This window comes from Vigna umbellata, chromosome 3 (assembly GCF_029865625.1).
Source record: "Vigna umbellata cultivar VRB3 chromosome 3, Vumbellata_1.0, whole genome shotgun sequence".
Lineage (NCBI taxonomy): Eukaryota > Viridiplantae > Streptophyta > Magnoliopsida > Fabales > Fabaceae > Vigna > Vigna umbellata.
The window spans coordinates 20219012-20238999 of NC_142167.1; the positions used below are offsets into that span (position 1 = coordinate 20219012).

General features: G+C 30.0%; 1 pseudogene; it reads right to left on the reverse strand.

The window, feature by feature from the left end:
• Positions 1-13724: 13724 nt before the first annotated feature.
• On the reverse strand, positions 13725-14483 carry LOC124825805 (protein SMALL AUXIN UP-REGULATED RNA 12 pseudogene; annotated as a pseudogene).
• Positions 14484-19988: the final 5505 nt, after the last annotated feature.

Sequence of the window (19988 nt, forward strand, 5' to 3'; positions counted from 1 at the left end):
CCAGTTGGAAAAATTAAATGAAAATGGACCACTCAAATTTAGACACGTGTGCGCGTGTCTAAATGTTGTCAAAAATGGTTGTTCAAGTATCATTTTCCTTTTCACTAACTACTCTTTTTTTGGGGTTTGTAATTTTTATCCTAATTAATGATTTTCGGTGAGTTTTTATTTTTTAGTTATTAGAGAGATTAAACAATGAAAAGAGAGAAACTCTGTATGATTATTATTATTTTATTCGTTAAAAGACTAGGATGTATTGTAATTGTAATTTGTATCTATTAAAATATGCAAATTACTATCAAATTTAGAGTATTGATCCTTCTTTTTTATTAACTTTACTTCAGTAGATACGAATTAGTTATCTTTAAAAAATATATAAAAAGTCAATTCCTTCAAAAGCAGAAATTCGGAAGAGTAAACCCTTAATTTCTTATTAGAAAAATAAACAAAAATCTAATTCAATCTTAAATATAAGAGACCTATTGTTGTTTTAGTTTTTGAATTCAACCAAGCAAAATATCTAGTTTTGGGTTATTCATAATCATATTAAAATATTAGTTAATTTTCCTTTTATTGATTAAAAGACCTTTTTATAAAAATTAGGACAGCTGCCGTTATGTAACTACAATGCTACGTATAATTATTTTTACAATATAATTTATATTACGTATTAATTTCATTATTCTTGCAAAACATGCCTATGCTATTTATTTAAAGTGATTCTTGCATTTTCACTCTTTGTTATTAGAGTGACATAGAAGTTTGAGAAAATAATGAACCAAAGACATTTTGCATATGAAAACTTTGTAAAATGAAATTTAAATATCATTCATAATTCCTGTTACAAAAATTCCTTAAGTTCAAAGTTAATATAATTTTGTTGACTTTTATTATTATTATTGTTATTATTGATGTTATTATTGTTGTTAATGGAAACCATGATTACATGTTAGAACTTAGGAGGTCTTTCTGGTCTGTATTATATGATGTCCATGGAAATTTTGGAGCCTTAAAAGGACATAAGCTTCATGGCATCGTTGACTTATTTAGTTTTTTTTTTTACGACTTTAAAATATAAGAAAAAAATTAAAGTACAATAAATGTCTTAACTAATTTAAAATTAAATAAATCTATAAATGCAAAGATATACTTTAAATGATAAATAATGTTATTTTAAAATTTAAATGAATATAATTATACTCATAATTTTTCTTTTACGAGAAATCTCTATTAATACAAAGATATTTTAATATAGATTTATATTTTAATCCTGTGCTTTGCACTTTGGAAGGCTCTCAATTTTCTGCTTCAACACCATTATTTCATTGCAAATTTACATCCACATGAACTGTCAGGGGTGAAGGTAGTAATTTTCATCTGAGGAGGTTCAATATATAAGATGAAAAATATATTAAAAATTCTAATTATACTGGGAGTTAAATAGTATTTTAAAATATTTATAATGATCCAAAATAATATAAAGCTTAAATTAATGGAAAACAAAATGATTATTGAAATAAATTACTTAAATCAGAAAGTTTTTTCTTGAGTAACTACAATATGACAAAATAAAATATAAATATTCATGTATGTAATAAGATTTCAAATTTGTTGAGATAATAATGGTTAAAAGGGTTGGATTTTAAATTAATACAGACACTAGCTTCGATTTTCTTAATTTTATTGTCAGATTTAGAGATTGTAATATTTCTTTCGTCGATAAAAAAAGACAGATATCAGTGTTATATTAGTTTGTGTGAAGATTAAATATTAAAATTATCCTTAGTTTGAAAATATTATATTAACTCGAATTATTAATTAAAATCGGTCACTGATAATTAACTCTTTACTTTTTTTTACGCTCTCTGACCATGATACTAATATTGAGTTAACTCAATGTTTAGAAATTCCTACCACAAATAATTTGTTTGAATATTGTAATTGCTTGTCAATCAGTATATAAACCTAATAATTAACATGCGTAATATTGAATAATTAAAAAAAATATCCTACTGATAATTATATAAATAGTATTTTAGATATTTTATGTGAGAAATATTATTATTAATTGTTAATTATTATTGTTATTATTATTATAATTATTATTGCCAACTTGATTACATGATAAGATTTATTTAAGATTTAGGATATCTTCATTGCCAACATTTGTACATGACAAATTTAGAACTTTAAAGGTTGTTTCGTGGATAGGATATGCATAGTTGACTTCATTTTTCTTTTTTAAAATAAAAAGTATCAATATAATACATCCATATAATAATTTAAAATAATAAAAATAAAGATATAGTTAGAAATACAACTGATAATCATTTCATAGTGGAATTTTAGGACTAAGAATTGTCAACCTATGTATGTGCTTTACACTTTTGGAAGACTCTCGATTGTCATTCCTTCACTTTCAAGCTGGAATTTTGACATTTATTTCATTATCTAGTAATGGAGTCAATGATTTTCATTGGAGGAGGTTAAATATATAAAATAAAAAATAAAAAATAAAAAATAAAAAATATATTAAAAATTTGTTTATTGAAGTTAACTACTATTCAAAACAGACATGATAATTCAAATCAATATGAAGCATAAATTAAAAGAAAAAGCCACGATGGCATGCCATTCAACATCTTTGTAAAATAGAAATAGTTAAGTTAACAATATTTCTTAATTAATGAGACTACGATAGAATAAAATATATTAATGAAATAAGTTTTAATTTTTTAAGATAATTATGATTGACTATGTGGTTCTTATTATCGATTAATGGTTTGGTGATTATCCCTAGCTTAGAATTTCATTTGGAAAATCCTACCATTAATTTCATTAAATACTTTACTTATTGGTTCATACATGCGTAAAGTTGCGTTTGGAGATTTTTTTGACTCACATTATTGTAGAGAAGTAAAAATATACACTTTAATTGGATTTATTTCACTTTCAAACGGATTAACAAAATATTTACTAAAAAATAAAAACTAATTCAAATCATTACAATAAAAAAAATTAAATAACAACTAAATTTAGAGACAAAAAATAATCAGTCATATTATATTCACTAGGTTATATACTATTTTATAAACTAAAAATTATTGTTATCTAAAATATTTTTTTATTATTAATAAAAAATATAATTAATTTGTAAATGAAACTTTAAATATTGGTTTCCAACTAAAGTTTTAACTACTTATTATTGATTATAAGTTAGGCTATAATTTAAAAATAGAAACCAAGTAACTAAAACATTGGTAATGTTAAAAATTAATTTAAACTGTAATTATTATTTTTAACTAATAATGATTATTTTAGATATCAATAAATTTTAATTTATAAAATGATGTATAAATTAATTATATTAATATAGTAATTTTTTATTGTTATTTAATAGTTTTATTTCAGTGAATATTTTAACTGAAATTCAAATTAATCTATTAAAACGGTAAGAACTTGTAAAAATTCTACTTGTTCGGTTTGTGATACTAAGGTTTTCTATTCAATATTTTGTTTTTTGTAGACTACTAAAAAAATGTAACAAAATTTCAATTTAAAACATCAATGATTTTAATATGCTTAAATAAATATATGTCAACAAGCTTAAAATAAATTTTGTTGAAAGTATTATTCTAATACAAAACAAAAAATACAACAATTTCATTTTTTAGATATCACAAAATTAATTAAAGAATTAATTACACATGATTAATATATTGAATTAAGAGTTGAGTCATGCACGACTATCCAAGTTCAATTCTTAACAGTGATATTATATAACAAGTTTAATTATATTTTACACATATATATTTTATACATTAGGATTTGAAAGAGGCCGTGGATTTTTAAAAGTTTCTTAAGATGACATAATGACCTTTGATTAATATAATCTTATCTGTTTTGGAGTGTAGGTATAAGGTAAATAGTCTAAGTTCTTATAAGTTTTGAAGTATCGAAATTGTCTGAGCGTTTGAAAATTGTCTTAAAATTCAAATCTTAGACCCAATATCTTGTTCAAATAATTGGAAGAATGCTAGTAGAAAACACTTTAAAGTTAGCTTAATCTTGTAGTTAGGAATTAATGATACAATAAATGTAAAATCACCCGCCTCCTTACCTCAAACATGATTGATGAGTTTCGGAGTGAATTTTTAATTAACACTGACTTAATCACAACCCAAATTAAGGGTGATCACACTTTATCTCTAAGTTGATTAACATTAAGGTTAATCGTGTTGATTCATTACCGAAGAGTTTGTTCTTCGGCTAACCAAACTCAATGATGGCTGGTTGGATGATTTGAATAAAGGTTATCCATTCGGTTTATGACTAATAGATGATCATATAATACATTTTGATGGGTTGATATTTTTGGTGTGTTTTTTTTAAGTGATTAGAGCCTTAATAACTAGTTTCTAACCTTGTTTATTTAGAGATTTCTAAAATTATGTAATAAGGAGAGTTAACTAAATATTATTTGTTTTTGTTAGAATTGATGAACATAAAGTAAGAAGGAGTTAATTTTTTAGATTTTATAATTAAAGAGATGACGAAATAAATAGAGTAAAAACAAATTTGAAAATTGGTATAATTAAATTAGAGAGCTTAAATAATCGTTTTGAGATATATGTATTGAATTTATTAAATAGTTCTTTATTTAACTATTTAACCTTTCTAAAACCGTTTAGTAATTCTCAATCCAAGAGCAAAAGATATTTAATTATTTGAATCCACCTAATGAAACATAATTCGTTGAACCAAATTGTCTTGATAAATTTTTTTGAATAAAATGAAATATGATCATTTACTGATATTGGTTCAATATTAAATATATCATTTATTATTTCAGATTACGTAGAAGATCCATTTCTCTCAATGAGTGATCATTTATATCTTATAACATGATTAATGATCTTAGATAAGTTTAAGATGTGATGGTTTATAATTTAATGTTGATTATATCATGAACTTTATTAAATGTTTATTAGTTTATCCTGATGTTGCTTTTGTATCTTATTTTATTCTGTAAAATAAGGATGTAACTTAAACAAAACGATTGAGATTAGGAAAAAGGGGAGTTTTCTCACAATCCCGTGAATAGTTATTCAAAGTATTATTATTGAGTGTTTATATATCTTTAATTTATTATTGTAATGAACCTGTATCATAAAAAGATAGTTAAATAAAAGAAATGTTAAATAGTCGATTCTATATAATAAATTATATATTAACGTTAATGTTTTTTACTAAATATACATAAAAATTATTACATATATTTGTTTGATTACCTTAAAGAATTCAAATAAAATAAATTAAGCGAATTCAATTTTTTTTTTTATTAAAACTGCAAATTTTTTGTTATATTAAAAATGAAAAATAATAATACTTATTTACTTAAAAGAATTAACACGCTTAACCAAATGAACCGTATTTTTGATTGATATTAAACCTTTTAATGAATTTCTTAACTTTTGATGAAGTATGCGGATTTTTCAAAACATATTTTTGAGATACTCAACATCCACTGTTTGATTTATTCTTTTAAATAATGTATATTTGCCCTTTTCATAGTTAAAAATTGAAGTCATTAAAATTGAAATTATTTTGTGTGCACTTGGAGAATTATTTTGAAGATTGTTTGAGAGAATATGAATTTGGATTTTCTTTCGAATTTTTCTGCGTCTTAAAAATATATTTGTTTTTATCACATAATAATTTTATATTATTAAGAAGTTGAAATCAAAAGTAAATTAAATATCTTTTATACATCTTAGACGCTTTTTAAGAATAATATTATAATAATATTCTGGTATTCAAAACGTAATCCATTGATAATATTAAAGAGTAAACAATATTATAATAAAATTATGGTATTCAATATATTTATTTGAGATAGAATAAAATGATTATAAAAAAATAAAATTTTATATTTAAAAAAGGAAAATAAAATATAAGAAAAAATAATATTAAATGAATGTAAAAAATCCATGTATATAAAAATATTATTTCTTAATTTCTAAATAAGTGAAAAGATAAGTTTCTCTTAATCTCTATTAAAGAAACAGTGAGTACCAAACCTTTCATAAGATGTGGTCTTAAATCTTCATATACGGCAGATAACTGTGATTTGACATGAGCTTCCTCATCTAAATCAGAGAAGCTTTTCTATCCAATAGAATTTTCATACTTGCAATAATTGAGCAAGCACGATAACATGCAAATGGAAAAGATGGGTTATATCATATGCATATGACATAAAGAAGAAGGAAAAAAAGAAAACAATTGCAACGATAAAGATTTCTATTGTATATGGTTAGGTTTTGTTTCGGATGTGAAGGATTGTATTGTCTAATGTCTTCACGTCTTTCTCTATTCGTATTTTGTGTGTTCAGTCATTCGTACTTGTTTCTCAATTTTCTTCTCAGTCCGCGGGGGAGACCTGCGAAAGATTCTCCCATGCCAAAGTCAGTTGAGAGCAATGACGTTTTTAGTAATAAATGTGCAGTAAATGCAACCTATCTATCACTCACATTGGATCTGTATTTATAGTTTTCGCTATGGGCTTGGGATTAGTGAAAAGTTAATCACGACCCAAATTCAGCCCAATAGCTTTTAACCTCAACTTACCTTAAACCTGTTTAATTAGCCGCGTGGCCGGCCGGTCTCCCAAGGTTTGGCTTTTCAACCAGCCAATCTCTATAGGCGGCATGGTTAGCAGGCGGCATGACCGGCCAGTCCCACCATTGGTTGTCTGGATGACGAGAGACAAGATTGTGTGATTACAGACTCACGGGCGTCCTTCTTGGTGTGTCGAACCCTCGATGCTAAATCGAAAAGTAACTTGTGGTCTGCTGTGGACGTTCGACTTAAATGACGTCCGGTCCCTACTGGTACAGGTTTATTAATAATGTAATGTTGTGGCCTACTCAAAGTATCATCTTCATGAGACGAAAAATTGACATTGAATCAAAATCTAAAATCACAGTCCTTCGTTTCACCATGATTTTTCACCATGATTTGATGCAAATGCATGCTATCTTTCTATCTCTCTTTTTGTCTGATATGGACTCGATCACACCATGCTTTTTCTCCCTCACTTTTTTTATCATTGCTCTTTTGAATGATATTGTTTTTCTTGAACTTGACCCCCTCAATCAACGAACCAAGAATTCAGCTTTGCTTCTGTCAATCCGTACAATGAACGTTTTCAGATCATTGCGTTCAATCTTTAGTACTCATAAATCTACTGACATAAAGTTATGCATCCATACCAGTGTTAGGTTAGCCACGGAAAACAAATTTAACAACAAGAAACAATTTTATATAACTTTAATAAACGTAACTGTATTATCCTTCTTTAAAGATTTTCAGAAAAGAAAGTTTACGAGAAAAGACGACAGAGTTTAATTATATAAAAGATTCATAATATTTTAAATTTAATGTTAAAATAATGAATTAATAGATTTTCATCTTGATCTTTCTATATTTATCTTTTATCAATTTTTTATCAATGAAGGTATTTTATGTGTATATAAACTTATATCTATTTTTTATTTTCATCTTATATAAGACTTTTATTTGTATCTTAACAATTTTTTACTCAAATAAAAAACTATAGTTCTCCACCTCTCTGAAAGCAGAAATAATTTTTTATCCATTGATACACTATGGTATGCAGATCAATGGTCATACCACCGAGCATCTCTTGCTCTCCATATTCCATAATTTATCTGGTTGTCTGTTACTGATTGTCTACCATGAATGGATTCGCTTTACCATGGAAGAACGTATTCGTATGAACTGGTCACCAAAACTAACTATCAATTCTAATATCGATTGTAGAAAAAATTAACACACATGAATTTAAATAAGATATTGTTCGCTTTAGGCCAAATCTTCACCGATTTACTTATGATACCGTTATAAAAGACTTTCTTTCTGATGAATGTATTTTATTTGTATAGAAACCAGTATTCTTTGAATAATTTGAAAAGTAAAATTTGATGATTCCTTGGAAAAAAAAAACTGGAATTTGGAAGATGAAAAGGATCACGGGTTTGTTTTTGCTGACACTGTAAAAGGAAAGGTAGTGAGTATGGTGAGTGGATATACTGTTGTAAATCTAGAAAGAATAGAGAGGTGCATGTGCAAGCACAGATATACATATATATTAAGTCGTTGGAGTTGTATCAATTAACGGGAATTCTGTTCCTTAAAGCAAAATCATTGACTGTCTACACATGATTCATTAATGTTAACTTGTATTGGAGGGTAGTTTGAAATAAGGTTGTATCGTAAGAAAAACTAAGGTAGAAGGAAAATGAAAAATGTTTGAAAATGTTGTGGGGTTAGCGTAGTGATTGTGATTAGCATTTTGGTTGGAGTTTAGTGAAGAGTGATTATTGAGGGTTAAGAAAAGTAAAAGAGAGGACCCACTTGGAGTGTTTGAACAATGATGGTCTAAAAGTATCCAATCCGAGACCAACTTATTGTTTGGAAGGAAAGCATTACTTGGGTCAGCCTCAATGGATCTTGTCTTCTCATTTATTGGATTCTTCACAACATTTTTCCTCATCTTGGGTCCTCATGCTATCATTTCCCACATGCCAAACCCTAAACAATTCAACTTTTCTCAAAAGTTACATCTTTTTTATCTATGCATCCAAATTTAAATATTAAAACTAAAACACTTCCATGCTCTCCCCCATTTCAATGTTTCTCGTTTATTTACATCATGGGAATGCTGGAAAAGTTTCATGCTACATGCATACATCAAGCACTTTAATCACTTTTAAGTGGGAAGGTATATATAATTAAGTTGTTAAAAAAATATGCATACTTTATGCTTAAGCTTGATATAATTATAACTTTTTAGTGATAATTTCTTTTAAGAGAGTCCTTAGGAAGAGAATACATGAATTGAATTAATCTATATAAAGAATTGATATTACTTTTAAATGAGTTTTTTTTATATGATATTTAATTTTCTTTTTTATCCAATATAAGATTTAAATTTAGACTTGGGAATATTTTCGATAATTTTTTTATTTTTTTAGTTTGATTTATTATAGAAAAATATTTAAATATATGTTACCCAATAAAAATAAAATTTTGTTTATAAACTTTTACTTCATATAGATACAATAATTTGTTATTTTTGAAAAAAAAAATGAAATGTAAAGAAATAAAAAAAATTAAAGAAAAAAATAAACCAGAAAAAGTAGATAGAAAATAAAAAGGAAGTCTATTTTCCGTTTTCAAAAAGAAAATTTATTTCTGAAAGACAGTGTCATAAATTGATTTGGGTACAAGAGATTGGTCATGTCATCTATAAAATAGACGTCTAACCTCTATCATTCCCTAAGCACACCTAATCCACTGCATTTGCAAATGGCATGTTTCTACTATTTAAAATTTGGGTATTTTTTGTATTGCTTCATTTTGACCTTAAAAAAATCAATTTATTATAAATGGAAAAATAATATGTTATCAATAATTAAAAAGGTTTATTTTAGGTAACAATAGAAATAAGATTATTGTAATAAAATGATTATAACTGACAATGAGATTAACGAACAGTGTTGTCAATTCTGTAAAAATAGATTGGTCTATATAAAAACAGCAAAGTCTCATTACACACACAAAGTCAAGAAATTAAGATAGAGATGAAAAGAATAATGAAAAAAATAAAATAAATCAGAAACATGTATCTATCCAGCGTGACCTTCGGATAAACTTCATTAAACAAAACAATCATTAATTCTTATAACTTATAATAATCTTTTCATTAAAAAATTCGAACGTAAGAGAACATAATACAAAACAAAACAAAACAACTATTGTTATTTGATGCAAAATAAAAATACATGCACAATGCATTTGGGGTTGTAAGAGTCGTTCATGCATTCTACGTTTATGATGATTGGTGCTTGATTCGTGAGCGAAGTATGAGCATGTGATGGAAGGAATAAGAGTTTTTATTTTTATTTTTATTTTTTTGGTGATGCCCTTGTGTTGTGGGGGCGTCAATCACGTGCAGCTCATACCTACCAAATTATGGTGGGGTCCAGCACCGTGCGAACTTCGATCACCTCCTAGCGCTACATCACAGCGACATTTCGGTGGATTCATAATCAGCGTTTTAGTTTTTCCCTTTTCTTTCTTGGATAGGTGACGGCCGGTGAGATTACACTTCCCCAAACCTGTTGGACCCGATATGGGATTCGTACTTTTGATATGAGAAGACAATTTTGTCCCTTCCTTCTTCTTCAACAATAATACTAACACCTGAAACCAAATGGGAAATTTTGACATCAACCCGGAATATTCCCTAGCTTTTGATAAGATGTGCCATCTTCAAAATAATTAATTTTTAAACTTGTTTTTATAAAGTATTTAACTTTATTATTTTTATTCGATATTATGTTGATTTTTTAAATTGATAAACATATTTTTTAGAGATAAGATGAGGCGAAATGAGTACAGAATTTATGATATAGCAGGCCATGCCGCAAATGGTGGCAAAACTATGTCTTTATTGGTGCCATTGCTATCTCTCTCAAATATGTCTCGGCAGCCCAACACGCTTTCTCTATACTTACATTACACCCCACATTCAATCTCTTTCTTAGGGTCATTTTCACTGTCGTTAGCCCAACCTCAATAGTGATCACAATAAATAAAATGCAAAACAAAAACTGAAAAGCAATTGGTACAATCAAAGGCTTTTCACCACTACAGTTGTGGGGTTATTTGAACTGGTTTTGAAGTTGCTTATTTGTATTTGATCAGATACGAACAGATTCACTTTTACAGTAAAATTAGACCGTTATGTATTTTAATGCAATGACAAATGTTCCCTGTTCCTCAGATGTTATGGCACTTAGACATAGCTAGGTTTTTTAGGGTGGTCAGTGGGAAAGCTTGTGCTGTGTCTTTGTATTTATGTTTGCATACACATGCACATGCAGGGTCTATATACCAGTACACAAAACAAGCCCTTATGCAGGGTAAGTCCACTTTGGTGTACATATTACTATACATAATTAAAACATTGACTTTGGTTCAACAGATGTGTCATTGTTCAAAAAGCTCTTCCTTTTTCACTTTCACCATTTAGTTTAGCTATTTCACTTCTTTTTTACCCACACGAGCCCTTGTACTATGCATAATCTTTTTTTTTTGATGTTTTTTATGATGATAAAAACAAACCAAATATATCCTATTTGCATGATGTTAGACATAATTGGCAATAGAAAACAAAAAGGTAACACTGATTGGATATTACCAGTCTGAATCTCTCAATTTGTTTAATAGTTGAAGATGGGAAGCTTCCACGAAATTGAGAGAACACATGGGTGGGACACTCTAGTTTCTAGGGAAAAATTCCAGCATTGAAATTGCACACGGTAGATCTCAAATATCCAAGTAAAGTGAAAGATAATAATAATACCTACATTATTCCATTGGGAATTTGATGTATCGGCAAGTTAACTGTGAAGTACAGGCAAAGTGCAAATGCATTATTGGAGATGGAAACTAATGGATATAGCAAAAAGGAAAACAAATATAGAACTGCATGTAGTTTGAAAAATAGAGTTTGCAGGATGTATTAAAAAGAATAAGTTGAGTTATTACAAACCATAATGCAGAGTTTTTCTTTTTCATATTACTTCATTATCTATATGATATAACTGCAAAATCAATATACCCTCTTGCCATGTAATGAAGAAAATGATGTAGTCCCAAGTTGCATATATTTGTCTGAAGAAGTTTGTGTTCTGTTCTTTAAATTATATTGAATCTTTTATGGTCCAGACAGATCAAACCATCATGTGTAGTTGTGTGAACGAGCAAGAGAGAGAGAAAACAAAGGCATGGACAAGAGAGTAATGGGAGAAGATATTTTCTGTTTTTTAATATTTTCCTTTCTCAAAAGGGACATTGAGAATTAGATTAATGTAGGAAGGAGAAGACACATGATGAATGTTTTGATGCTAAGGGAGTTGTCAAGTTGGCGATGCAGCAAGGCAGTTATAACTTACAAGAGGGAGTTGTGAATGTCAGTGGTCAGAAGTCTTTTGTGGCTGAAACCAAAAGAAAGAAAAAGAGGTATTAATAATGCACAGGACCATCTTAGCTCAGACACACTCTTATTTTCTCTGCTGGTCCTCCTCCAAAAGGAAAACCAGCTACTCTCAAACTCATTTTTCAGCCTTGTGTTCAGATAAAGCTTGTTTGAGGTTGTGTTCATTCAAAATTTAAATTTTACTATAAGTTATATAATAAAGTTTTGCATTGAAGTTCAGAAAATGTTACTATGATTTACAGCAAGAGCTTGATCTGAGTTTTGTGGAAGAGATTTGTATGTTGATGATGTGAGAGAGAGGGCTATAATAAAGTTGAAAATGTGATTTTATTAGTGCAAGAAATAATTGAGGAGGACTAGAGTGTAAAGTGAAGCTATTAGTATTGCCATTAATCAAATAAATGTAATACAGTTAGGCAGTTTTTTGGTCTCTATCAACTTGAGAGGGCATGTAAAAAAGTGTATGAGCTTTTGGAAAAGAGAAAGAGTTGTAAGGGTAGTAGTACTTGCAGGGTTATTGTCTAGGTCTGCTCATGGCCACAACCATCATTTATGCCCTGTCTTCATCATTAACAACCACTTTGCTCATATTTGCTTAAAACCATGGTCCTTCCAATCCAACTTCATTTCTGGTTTTTCTTATACTATTAATTACCATTGCTTTAATCCTAAAATACTCTTTAATTTTTTTCTAAGATAAGGAATCATTTATTGTGATGATCGTGAAAGTGATGAACTTAATGTAAACAAACATATTGTAAATCCATAAGATGAACTTCAGCTTAAATAACCTTAAAAAATTCAGCCAAGATTTAGTGTACGAAAATGTGATTAGGTTGAGTCAGTTACTACTTTCAATGGACTTACCAGAGACATTTAAAATATGACCGTTCTCCTAAGACATTTAAACCTTATCAACTGTTATTTTTTTCTCAACCAAAAAAAACTTCATTATCAGTATTATTACAGATTCCAACTTTATCATCAGCATTGTGCCATAGAAATTGATAAGCAAGCAATGGAACTTGTGGGAGGTTTCATAGTTAATCTTCCTTAGCATTTTTTACTTTTTTTAGTTAATGTCGCATTCAAACTCAGACACTATTCATGGTTTAAAAAAACATACTTAAGTGGGGAAACTTGACATGATTTTGGTTACTGTACAATTCTACAGGTGAAAGACAAATGATGAATTAACACTTTTATACCACTTGACATATAGAGAGATGAAAAAAAAAATGTAAATATAATAAATAATATACGAGGCAAAAAAGATAAAAGGTGTCCACAATAATCACTGTAGAAAATCTTCTAATGTGATTACCTTCTTTCATTTTCTAGCAAGTTGGATTGTTTAAAAGTTAAGACAAGCCGTACAGTGTTAACCCGTACAACAATGGTACTGTCCATTAACTTTTCATTTTTTTTTTCTGAATAATACACAGTTTTCTAACAGAAAAAACTAAATTGTGAGTTTAAAACTAAATTCTTTTTTAACTTTCTCGTAATCCATCACCACAAGCTGATCTTTTTCAGTTTTAGATTTTCCTTATACTACCAATGTTGCAGATCTTGGTTGTTAAATTTGAATTAAATGGAGGGTTTGTGTGTGACTTGGAAGAAGAAGCAGGAGTATAGAACATACATGAAGTTGTTTCATTGACATAAAACTTCTCTCACAGGGTATTTTATATAGAAACCTCTGCGAGGAAAACTTCAAACATTTGTACAGTTTTCTACCCATGAAATCTTCATGGAAACAAAGTTAGAGTCGCACAGTTGACTTCATAACAGGTTGTTTCGACAAACCCAAAAAAAAGACAAGAAAAGAATGAGATGGATTTAGAAATAGCAAATGAAGAAGAATGTGAATGGGAGGCCAATGAAAACGGCAATGACGAAGGGAGAAAAAAGAAGCAAAAAGTGGTGCTTCATCTCGGCCATCCTCTTCAGTCAGAACCATTGCGTAAAATAAACCTCGTCCCTTGTCTGTTTCATCTTAACGAGGATGTTAGAGACCTGAAGACAACTTCTTCGCAAGGAATAGTGAGACCCATCTCGTGATCGAAGCCAAACTCTTCTTCAGCTTGTCGAAGGAGGGATTGGAACTCGGGGTGAGCGAGGAATGAGATTGGCACAATGTGCCTAGTTCTGTTTTCACCCACATAAACAGCAAAATGGCCTTTTGGGACATCACCGGGGTGGCCATCATCATCGTACCCGTTTTTCTTTCCTAGGCTTGAACACCTCTTAAGGATCTGCTTCAAGACTGCATGTTGTGGAAGCTTGTTTGATTTTCTAATGGCCATGTTGTTGAGTGGTTGAGATGTGATGAATGAGAAGAGAAGAGGGAGTGAAGAAGATGTAGTGGTGGATGATGAGAAATAAGAAGGTGATGAGGGGGTATTTATGGAGATGGTGGAAAGAGGGTGATGTGGAGGGAGTGTGGGGTAGGAGGCAAATTAAAGGGCAGACCACGGGTGTTTTGGGGTTTGTGTATTTGTGCAAGGACATGGTGGGAGCCAACCCCATTGGCTATACTATTCTATGTTGGTCCTCCTCACGGCAACATGGTCCCAGTTTCACTCTACTCCTCCTTCAATTCTTTCCTTACCTATCTCTCTGCTTTCAACCTTCTTATTCACCTCTATTCATTTCCCTCAAATCCTCTTTCCATCAAGCTCACACACTTTCTATAACCTCCCTCTCTTCTTTTCTGTTTTTATTCTGTATAGGACATAACTTAAATCATGTCTTCACCATTAGACAATATCATCTCAGCAAATACATGTAAGCTAGGTCAGCACACTACAACGAAGTAAAGGATTGTTAATTAGCAATTAGGAGACACGTCAGAGATTATATTTAGCAATTAGGAGACACGTCAGAGATTATATTACCCTAAACTGACATAGATTACGTCTCACCTACTCGGCTTAGGTGCACTCAAGTAAAAACACTTGGAAATATTATAAACGGACACTGTTTGCTATGTATGAATTTTACGCTAATTATTGTATCTAGTATTTCATATTTGATTGATTTGAGTATCGAAATATCTTTCTTTGACTTAAGTATTAGAAATGTATTTTTGATTTGGGTATCGAAATATTTTTCCGACTTGAATATCAGAGTGTCTTTCTGAATATCAGATTGTCTTTCTGAATATCAGATTGTCTTTTTGAATATCAGATTGTCTTTTTGAATATCAGAATGTTTTTTTGATTTGAACATCGGAGTGTCTTTGTGAATGGAGCACGAAGTGTCTTTTTATATGTAACTTGACTCATCTAACTAAGATTTCAACTCTATTGGAGAAAGAGGGTGGAAACATCCCAGCCACTTAGAGGAGAAGTACAGCTTGGACTCGTTTGGTGGAAAGGTGGATTAGACTGGTACGTCTCGACCTTGTAAGAATGTACTTAATCCTTGGACAACATTATTCTCGTCTTTCAATCTCAGTTTTCTTTTATGCACAAAGTTTTATCATTACTTCTCGTATTTGTAATCCTTCCTGAATTCACAATTATGAAAGAGGGTTACTTTTAAATTGCATGATAATATTTGATTCACACTCAAAACGTTCGTTTATTAGTTAGGAAAAAAACTTGAGAAAGGAGATCCATTAATAGCAGTAAACCAGGTTTCTTAACGAAGATTAATTATCAGCAACAACATATAAAAAATTGCGGTCATAAAAAGAAAAATAGAAAAGTATTAGTATCTGTGAAAAAGGAAGTTGTGTATCACAGTTTTAAGAAACATATAATAGTTTCATTCCGTAAGGGTACTAAGATCTGGCTAAGAAAACGTGTGGCTTATATAGACTCCTCGGAATTTGGTACATCGTACATGTAAGACCCTTTATATTTTGATTTATAAGTCTAGCTGATGAATTGTATAAATAAGAACTTTGATTTTGATTTCGTGCTGCTAACTGTGCTAACTAGTAACTCCACTAACAGAAACGATCGTAAACACAATTTGTTATTTTAGAGTGTAAATGTTGTGTGAGTGAAGGGAATTTGGAAGAATTTTTGAATGGAATCCTGCACAATCTCTATGGAATCATTAGCACACCACTCTGGTCCTGGTGATGGTTTGGCCATTCTGGTTGTTCGGCTTGTGATACTGACGAGTGAGGAGTGATAAGTGACTCATGCAACAGAAACCCATGTGTATGTTGCACTGTTTTTCATACTTTTCAGGTTTTGGATTCGGTTTCATAACTCTACCTCCAAGTTCAAGTGTAACAACACCTGCCACAACAAACTACTGAAACATTTCAAAACATATAGCCTAAACACTCTGGTCCTTTTGTCGCCCATTTCATCCAATTCACATGACCACCAAAGATTAGGTACTTTTGGATAATAGCTTAATCTAGTATTTACCTAATAAATTTTTATCACACGAATAAAAACCTTGATCTTAATTTTCTTTTTCAAATAACATAACACAAAGAGTGCAACTGAAGAAGGGTAGCACATTATGTTTAAACCAAATGAGATATAGGATACGAAACTCAGACACGTCTCACAAATAGTGTTCCTGTGTCATACACGTATTATACGTCGGTGAAATGTCTAATTTGAAAGACATTTTCTTTTGTCAGTGACCTAATTTTAACATACTTCACCGTAATGTTAACAGAGACAAATACAATGCTTTTCTAAAAGTTATAAACTTGTAAACTTTTTTCATAATTTATTATTATGATTATTAAAATAATGAACAAATCTTATATGATGATTACTTTCTACTTTTTGATATTAGTTAGATGGATTATATTCATTTTTGTATTAGATGACAATATGTTTAGATTATCATATTTGATTAATCTTGTTTATAAATGATTTTGAGTGTATAGATATCGATTGTTAAATTAAATCATTCATAATAATATAATATATAGATATGTGTTTCCGTGTTCAACATTTTTGAGACTACCCATGTTAAAGTTTTCGTGTCATTATTTGTGCTATATAATCATAAAGAAAAAAGAAAAAAGAAAATATGATGTTGTAGTAAGAATAATTTGCTTTCCTAGAAGATGCTTCACCACCTTCCATTTTCAAGAAAAAAATAAATTATTATCATATATATATATTCATTGGACCATAGTAGCCTAATTAATCCCTATCTGCTATGCTGATTAATTAAGATCCGAATTAATTTAGGAAAAATCATGCATAACCAGCAGGCTAAGCTGTCAATGGAAGGTGCAGTTGTCATGCTCAACAACGTGGTTGGTTGGTTAGTTCTTTTCACTGAAGACATTCGTATTTATTATAGTGGAAAGACTATACAAGGATAGGCTGAAGTGTGTAACAACAAAAGTAACTGAAAACGCAATTGTGATTGTGAACGATGAAGGGTCTCTCATGCAAGTGGGTTGAATTTACTAAGGTTTTGTAGTGAGAATTTGGCATGAATTCCAACATTATAGTTCCATGTTCAATCCAGTGATAGAGAGATGTAGCATTTTGATTCCTTTGGACCATGTAATATGATGTTAGCAGAGTTGATGGTTGGCTTTGGCCTAGAACTTGAACGCAATGGTTAATGCACTCAGAAATCAGTGTCTCAACAATGCAGGGCTTCCCATGTGGCCCTGCCTAAGCCATGACCACTAGATAACGTATGTGTAATAAGACATAAAGTATATTCAATGCGCACCACTATTTAGGTTTAACCTGCACCACCTTCCTTCTTTTTACCATTACCATTGTTTCCCATCCCCACAATAATAAATTCATCTTATCAATAATATTCAATGACCCTTATCATATACGGTATGTCCGGCATTTTAGTGATCTGTCCTGCCATTTGTGTCTCTCTCAATGCCAAACTCCATGCTAATTTGTAGGACATCAATAACATCCATCCACAAGCACACATTCAACCACTTAAACCATAACTCCTCATACTTAAGGTCAACTATGTTCTATGGTTAAACCAATACCCACACAACTTTATTACCACCACCTTGTTGGATTTATCAAGAAAAAAATTCATGGGAAAAATAGAATATATAAGATCTGAATCCAATTATATAAGAGATTTTATATTGTATTCTACTTTTTCTTTTTTTTTATCCAATGTTGTGAGACCTAGTAGACTTGTACTTAAAATTCTAACACACCTTTTATGAATCTTAGAAAGATTTAACGAAGAAATACAATATCAATGAAATATGAATTCAACTCATATTCAACTTTTTCATATTCAACTTTTTCATCTATTATTAATGTAAGACATAAATTTAAAACTCTAAACCTGAACATTAAATCCTGAACATTAAACCCTACTTAGATAGATAAGTGTTAATTATATATTAATTGAATTCATAAAACGTATCTTTTTATCTGTTTATGTCCTTGTAAAACTGGACCATAGGAAAGTGAGGGATTTGCAGCAGTGTATAGAGAAATTTGAGAAAGGGGAATGATGGGAATGGATGTGATGGAAAAAGTAAGGTGGAGAAAGAAGGGATGAAAAATTGGATAGTTGTGTCGGTTTGTTTGTAAGGAAGTACGTACCATAACAGTAGCAGTTCTAGCACCATATGAAATGTGTATAAATAAAAAAAATAAATGTATTATTACAGTGGAAGGTAAGGTGTAGATGGGAAACCAGATAAACGGATGTCGCATTCCTTGGACAGAGGCTTCATGTTCTGTGAATGAGATGAATTGAAGAAAGAGATGGAATTAAAATTAGGGAGAGAGTCGAAAGGCCCACCATTTTCACCAAAATGCGGTGCTCAGAGGAGCAAATCAACGAAGGGGATGTTCTTTTAAGTTGATGGAGACTTAACCTTTACTTTGGCACATGAAGGCCATGTTACTCTTGCTTCCCAAAATCCACTTGCCAAGGCCCTGTTTCGCACATCATTCCAACCACTTGAAAACGCCCATCTTTACTCCTTTGCCTAATCTCTCATTTTCTTTTTACCTTCTAGGCCAACCAACCTCAACCCACAACACCCCTTTTTTTCCTTCTTTACTATCACACCAACCATTCTCACTCTTGTGTCAAATTCTAACTTCTTTCCATTTACTTTCCAAGTCAGTATAATAAAAACTGTTCCTTGTTCATACAAGTGCTACCAAGCACATGTCTTTCTTCTTGTGTGCTCTCCATACGTTTACGTAACTAAAATGAAGTTCACATCTTTCTTCTTATGTGACCACCAAATATTTTTATGTCAAGTTAAAGAAAGATGTGTTATAGAGAAAGCTAAGTTATGTTTCTGGTTTATATGTTTGGCTTCTTTTGTAGAGTGTGAGATGTGATCCCTTGTTTAAGCAAGATAATATATATTATGTAATCTTTTAGCAGGTAAAGAAAGCAGAAGCTCGTTCGAATAAGAAGAAAACATTAAATCTTTTCTTGATTATCTTAATCTTATGTAGGTTTATTCATTTATATGTTTTATTTTAATAAGAAAGCATTTATGAAAAAGCAGGGTAGTGACAAGTCAATTCCATGATAAAACTTGTTTGTTTCTACTAATTCTAAGACTCTTATCCTATCCAAAAACCTAAGCTTGTGTCCATCTTAAGATATATTGTGTTTTTTCTTGTTCTAGTTTATAATAATAATAATAAATACAAATGTTTATTACGTATGCATGAAATAGATTGAAATGTCGTTCACAGCTGGCACAACAAAAGCAAAGACTATGTCGATGACTGGCATAGTGCGAATTGAGATCCAGCTCTCAAGTCTTCTCTCGTATTAGATAATCATAATTTCACATTCACAAAGGTAGTTCTTTTTTTTTTAAACTTTCATTTCATACTATTTTTTAGAGTTAAATATTATATTAATTCCTTGTAAAAATAAACTAAAATTAGTTATTTTTTAAAATTTTGATCAAATTTAATTTCTC